Raw genomic sequence first — 7,265 nt, forward strand, 5'->3', positions numbered from 1 at the left:
GGTGTAGCGGACGGGTTGTTTATACGTGCAGAACGTTAAGATCCATTTGTTTACATACTTTTTAATTTTTTTACTTTTCTAGGAACATTTGTCCAAGCACAAAAAAAATTCCAGTTGCTTGAACAATGAGACTATTAACGCAGATTTTTTGTACCGATCGCCTTCGTGCGCATTAAAACCTCCGGAAGCTGTACTTCTATTACTGGTACCGCTACTACTACTACTACTACTACTGTTATTAATAATAATAATAATAATCTAAAAACACCTTATTTAGAATTTGAAGCTTCGAAAAATTTCCAAATTCTATCTGTCGTTCATCCTAAGGCCAGAGTGGAAGGTTTTTTTTTTTTTTCCGGAAACAATGCATTTTTGCTACCTGTTGCACGTTTCAATAATGAAATAGTGGGTAAATGGACTGATGATGACTCACTTTTAGAAAACATCGCGTTTTATGTCTGACTTCCCCACAGTCTTCTAATGAACAAAGTAAGAGCATATGGACTATCAGACCAATTGTGTGATATATATATATATATATACGTGCATTTATGTCGATGTATAATTGGTTTGTTTTGTAAATACTATTTGTATTTTTACGCTGGGTCTTGCCTAGGGAAAAATATGCTATCGAACGATTACATCAACAGGTCGTGTGGAGAACCAAAGTGTTTAGGAACTTTGGTAGTGTTAACTCTGCCGCGTGGAGCGCGGGCAGAGCGGAGTCTGGCGGGAGTAGGGCAGTGAAGGAGGTGTGTTGTGTGACGCTCCCGCGAGTTGCCGCGCTTTCGGGGTTTGGTAGCATGTAATTGCGCTCGACTTGCTATGATCGTTCCTGACACGGTGTAGCGGACGGGAAGCATTAGCTGGCGCACGTCAAGAGCCCGTTTCGCCTGGTTACCGTGTCGAGAAGAAGGCGCGCCAACATCCAGCTTCTACAACAGCGACGGTCGACAATGAGAGACTGTCGCCACCTCCTCGATCGACGACTTCCAACATTCAATCAAACAAAAGGAAGACTGGAAGCACGTAAAGTTTAGAACTGTATAGCAGACCTCAGCTTTTCAAACTGCTCAAATCACAAAATTACAGCAACGTAGCATGAACCTTTGTTGCTCATTGTCCCAATTTCATTACCAAGCAGGGTCCCTTCCTTTTCCGGAATGAACCCGAGTGTCGTTGAAATTCAAACTCCAGCATTAAAGTAATATCATTCCATTTCACTGCTTTAATTTCAAAGTTCAGTTAAGGTATTCATAGCTGGCTACAATATTTAGATTACACAAGCACAAATTAAGAGTGCGAGTTTTATTACCATATTTTTTAGCTTTCCTGTGACTGCAGCTCAGCTTGGTACGTACTAAATTTTGCTATTGTTAATTGTTCAGAATCATTTAATTCAAGTTCAAAGTTAAATCTCTTATTTCTAAATTGCGTAGATTCAAGCAGCTTTTGAAATTATTGTTGAGGTAGCCCAAGACTAACCTTATTTTACTGAATTTCGTAGTGCTTCAGAAACAAAGTTCACTAATAATTTCAATCACTAAATTAACTTTCAGTTTTCCAGTTTTATTAATTCTTTTGCTAAATTAGGTCAGAGTGTAGCGAAATTTATTACTTCTGACAAACATTCAGTTTTCACAAAACACGTGTCGACCTTCAGTTGTCACGCTTTTAGTGCTAATTAAATGTCCATTAATCTTTCATTTTCAGTTATTATAGTAGTTGTCGATGGGACTGGGGACCGTAATTTTCCCCAAATCTCAAATATCTAATTAACGCCAATTAATTGTTAACGTAACGACCGCACATTTACTTTCTTTATTAACTTTACCCATTTTCAAAATTAATTTCCACCAGTTTCATTTGCATTTTTCCTTTCACTTAGATGTAACCCTTTCCTCCCTCTTTACCGACAGATTAACTTCGGTGACGATTGCTTTCCCCATATTTCCATTAGGTACACGCGGTTTAATTTTTCACTGTCATTAAGGTCGATAAGAGAGGGGGAGGTTACATAATTCTCTTTAAATCACATTAATCATAATGGAAACACACAGAAACAGAACGTACCAGCGTGACATCAAACACTTTGTTACAGGAAATGTTCAAAATATCCTCCGTTAGCGAGGATACATGCATTCACCCTCCGTCGCATGGAATCCCTGATGCGCTGATGCAGCCCTGGAGAATGGCGTATTGTATCACAGCCGTCCACAATACGAGCAGGAAGAGTCTCTACATTTGGTACCGGGGTTGCGTAGACAAGAGCTTTCAAATGCCGCCATAGATGAAAGTCAAGAGAGTTGAGGTCAGGAGAGCGTGGAGGCCATGGAATTAGTCCGCCTCTACGAATCCATCGGTCACCGAATCTGTTGTTGAGAAGCGTACGAACACTTCGACTGAAATGTGCAGGAGCTCCATCGTGCATGAACTACATGTTGTGTCGTACTTGTAAAGGCACATGTTCTAGCAGCACAGGAAGAATATCCCGTATGAAATCATGATAACGTGCTCCATTGAATCGAGGAAGTACAGTACATACTGACGAAACTAAAATGAGCCCTAACATGGAAATTACGCGTTTCCGGAGACATGTCTACATAACATCTTTTCTTTAATTGTGTGTGAGGAATGTTTCCTGAAAGTTTGGCGGTACCTTTTTGTAACACCCTGTATATAAATGTCTTTGTGGATAACATCGGAAGTTCACTGAGGCTTTTTGCGGATGATGCTGTAGTATATCGAGAGATTGTAACAATGGAAAACTGTACTGAAATGCAGGAGGATTTACAACGAATTGACGCATGGTGCAGGGAATGGCAATTAATTCTCAATGTAGACAAGTGTTACGTGCTGCAAATACATAGAAAGAAAGATCCTTTATCATTTAGCTACAATATAGCAGGTCAGCAACTGGAAGCAGTTAATTCCATAAATTATCTGGGAGTAGGCATTAGGAGTGATTTAAAATGGAATGACCTTATAAAATTAATCGTCGGTAAATCAGATGCCGGACTGAGATTCATTGGAAGAATCCTAAGGAAATGCAGTCCGAAAATAAAGGAAATAGGTTACAGCACACTTGTTCGCTCACTGCTTGAATACTGCTCACAGCGGTGTGGGATCCGTGCCAGATAGGGTTGATAGAAGAGATAGAGAATCCAACGAGGAGCAGCGCTCTTCGTTACAGGATCATTTACTAATCGCGAAAGCGTTACGGAGGTGATAGATGAATTCCAGTCGAAGACTCTGGAAGAGAGACGCTCAGTAGCTCGGTACGGGCTTTTGTTGAAGTTTCGAGAAGATACCTCCACCAAGGAGTCGAGCAGTACATTGCTCCCTCTTACTTATATCTCGCGAAGATACCATGAGGATAAAGTCAGAGAGATTAGAGCCTACACAGACGCCTACCGACAATCTTTATTTCCACGAACAATACGAGACTGGAATAGAAGGGAGAACCGATAGAGGTACTCAAGGTACCCTCCGCCACACACCGTCAGGTGGCTTGCGGAGTATGGATGTCGATGTAGATGTATACTTAACATGAATAGATAAATCAAATTTTAAGTTTTCTTCCAACAGTAGAAGAAACGAGGATGTCGAGAAAGCTTGGTGGCAATATGACACACTCATAGCACTCCGTCATCAGGCCACAGGTGGCCTATCGGGACCATCCGACCGCCGTGTCATCCTCAATGGGGATGCGGAGAGGAGGGGCGTGTGGTCAGCACACCGCTCTCCCTGTCGTTACGATGGTTTTCTTTGACCGGAACCGCTACTATTCGCTCGAGTAGCTCCTCAATTGACATTAGGAGGCTGAGTGCACCCCGAAAAATGGCAACAGCCCATGGTGGCTCGGATGGTCACTCATCCAAGTGCCGGCCACGCCCGACAGCGCTTAACTTCGGTGATCTGACGGGAACCGGTGTATCCACTGTGGCAAGGCCGTTGCCCTACGCTCTCATAGTGTACCGTACAAATTGGTTATATTAGAAAAGAAATAATGATAGCTCTTTAAGGAGAAGAAAAACAACGCTATCGTACACCGTCAACTGGAAATACACTTAAAAAAATGGTTCAAATGGCTCTGAGCACTATGGAACTCAACTGCTGAGGTCATTAGTCCCCTATAACTTAGAACTAGTTAAACCTAACTAACCTAAGGACATCACACACATCCATGCCCGAGGCAGGATTCGAACCTGCGACCGTAGCGGTCTCGAGAAAGAAGATCACGACGTCCAACGAAGGAATTATCCGAATGTGTTGGAAACCGGTAGATGTGATGTACATGTGCAGACAAACAAATGGTAACGATTTCAGAAAAAAAACTGGATTATTTGTTCAAGAGAAAGAGCTTCACAAATTGAGGAAGTCAGTAACGCGTAGGTCGACCTCTGACCCTTATGAACCCAGTTATTCGGCTTGGCATTGATTGATAGAGTTATTGGATGTCGTACTAAGGCATATCGTGCCATATTCTGTCCAAATGGCGTGTTAGATTGTCAAAATCCCGAGGTGGTTGGAGGCCTCTGCCCGTAATGCACCAAACGTTCTTAGTGTGGGAGAGGTTGGGTGAGCTTGCTGGCCAAGGAAGGATCTGGCAAGGACGCAGACAAGCAGAAGGAACTGTCGCCATGTTAGGGCGGATATTATCTCGCTGATATATAAGCCCAGTATGGCTTGCCATGAAGGGAAACAAAACGGGGCGTAGAATATCGTCGACGTTAGCTGTGCTGTTAGGGCGTCGTGGATGAGAACCAAAAGGGTCCTGCTGTGAAACGAAACGGCACCCCAGGTCTGGGGTCGGGCCGTACGGCGGCCGATGGTCTGGTTGGTACTCCACCGCTGTCGACGGCGTCTCCTGACACGCGTTCACTGTTCATCGGGCTCAGTTCGGAGCTGGAATCATCACTCAAGATAATTATATTCCAGTCACTGAGGTTCCAGGTCGAAGACGTGTCTGGAGACACGCCGCACAGCGGTGGGATACCAATCTGACTGTCCCCCGCCGTACTTACCAGTAGTTGTAATCTGGGGTGCCATTTCATTTCGTAGCAGGACCCTTTTCATTATCATCCGCGGCATCCTTGCAGCACAGCTGTATGTCGATGATTTTCTACACCGCGTTTTGTTGCCCTTCCTAGCAAGCCATCCTGAGCCTTGAAAGGGATCCGTGATCCTACGAACATAGATATTGGTGTCAGACGCGCAGGTCGATAGTGCACAGGAGTCGTTTGTCGAGCGCTGCAGGAGGCAGTGATCCTAGTGTCGAGTGCGCAGTAGTACTGGAGAGTGTCGAGTGAGAAGTAGTACGGGAGAGACGGGCAAGAATGGTGGTCGAGTGAGTAGTAAACCGTTAATTCATCGGAGTATGACAAATGAGCGCGTCCCCCTGATCGTCGTGGGGTTGACCCTCATCGATATCGATTCGCGAGTGATATAAAACCAAAAGTGACAAGTGCCGAATTAAGTGCTTCCCGTCAACCGCGTCGGCCAGCAACAACCATGGATTGCAGTGAGGATTGTTGTGAATGTTAACCATCATCATTGCGTGTGACGAAGTACTTGAAATCAGCAACCAATAAAAAGATATAACCGTAATTAAAAGTGTAAGGCGAAGGTACCAACTGCCTCAGAATTTGTGTGTTCGTAGAAAATACATATCAGTTTGTACATCGCATCCTTTATGGTCTTTAACAATAGTCAATCTTTCAATCATTCCACTATTCAGTCTCAGAACAGCCGCACTCGGTTGAAATACCCCCGAAACCACAAAAAAGCGATAGCGTTTCATCCATTAAGCACACCGTCATATAATCATAGTAATTAATTGTTTGGTGGCTTCGGTAAATCACACACAAAACCCAATAAAGGACATAAAACTGGGGTGTTTCAGCCTACAATTCAGCAAGACAATGCCTGCCCGCACACGATGCTTGTCTTTGCGCTCGATAAGCAAGGTCGCCGGGACTCTGCCCAATGGAGAACGTCTGGAGCATTATGGGCAGGCCACTCCAAACTTCTCGCCACTTTGACGATCTAACGCGCCAGTTGGACAGAATTTGCCAGGATGACCCTCAGAAAGACATCCAACAACTCTGTCAATCAATGCCAAGCCGAATAACTGCTTACTTAAGGGCCAGAGGCGACCAACGCGTTACTGACCTCCTGTATTTGAGAAGTTCTTTCTCTTGAATAATTAATTCAGTTTTTCTGAAACTGAAATCTCATCTCCCGATTTCCGTCTAATTCCCCCGTTATGCGTCGCTTTTTTGTATTTTTTTTATTTTATTTTAAGAGTGTATTAAAGAAACACAAGCAAAGGAGGCATCGCAAAACTATTTGCTGAATTTCGGCTTTAGCAACTAAACAATTTAAATGTTCACGTCTTCTTCGCACTAGCTATTGCGTTGGCAGCAGTCCAAACGGTGCTGTATGAATCACTGGGCTTCTGTAGTACAGCTATTCTGAAATAAAAGTGATATTAATTTACACGTGAGAGCCCGGAAGTTTCTTACGTGTAAAGCGTCAGTCTGAGTTAACTACAATCGGCGACGCCGCCAGCACAGCGACGCACAGTGCCGCCGTCCCCTCGGCTGCGCGCACTGCCTGTCCTATCCGCGGAGACGGCTGGGAGTCGGAGCGAGATAAGGCGGAGGGCAGCGGGGCTGATTATCGCCGAGGGAGTGGTCGTCATGGCGACCGACGTAGAGGATACCGCCACGCGGGGTGGACCGCCGCTCCCCTAATGCTAAAGCAAACACCACGCGGCACTCTCCAAGGCGAAATTCCGGCTCTGTCGGCGCCAAAAGTGCTCCTCAAGCTTAAGCTCTCTTTTAGATACTGTCCCAGCAACATCAGAGTTCATATCATTGCGTCTTCCGCTTTCCTTTCTGTATTTTTTTCAGTGTATTAATATCGCCTTAAGTGGAGACAGAGCCGGCCGCTGTCGCTGAGCGGTTCTAGGCGCTTCAGTCCAGAACCGCGGTGCTACTGCGGTCGCAGGTTCGAATCCTGCCTCGGTCATGGATGTGTGTGATGTCCTTAGATTAGTTAGGTTTAAATACGAGGTGCATTCAAGTTCTAAGGCCTCCGATTTTTTTTTTTTCTAATTGACTACTCACCCGAAATCGATGAAACTGGCGTTACTTCTCGACGTAATCGCCCTGCAGACGTACACATTTTTCACAACGCTGACGCCATGATTCCATGGCAGCGGCGAAGGCTTCTTTAGGAGTCTGTTTTGACCACTGGAA

At 44.6% G+C, this 7,265-nt stretch overlaps 1 pseudogene; it reads right to left on the bottom strand.

The window, feature by feature from the left end:
- Positions 1-3,841: 3,841 nt before the first annotated feature.
- Positions 3,842-3,959, bottom strand: LOC126103804 (5S ribosomal RNA; annotated as a pseudogene).
- Between the last annotated feature and the right edge of the window lie 3,306 nt (positions 3,960-7,265).

The sequence above is a fragment of the Schistocerca cancellata genome, chromosome 1 (assembly GCF_023864275.1).
Source record: "Schistocerca cancellata isolate TAMUIC-IGC-003103 chromosome 1, iqSchCanc2.1, whole genome shotgun sequence".
Classification (NCBI taxonomy): Eukaryota; Metazoa; Arthropoda; class Insecta; order Orthoptera; family Acrididae; genus Schistocerca; species Schistocerca cancellata.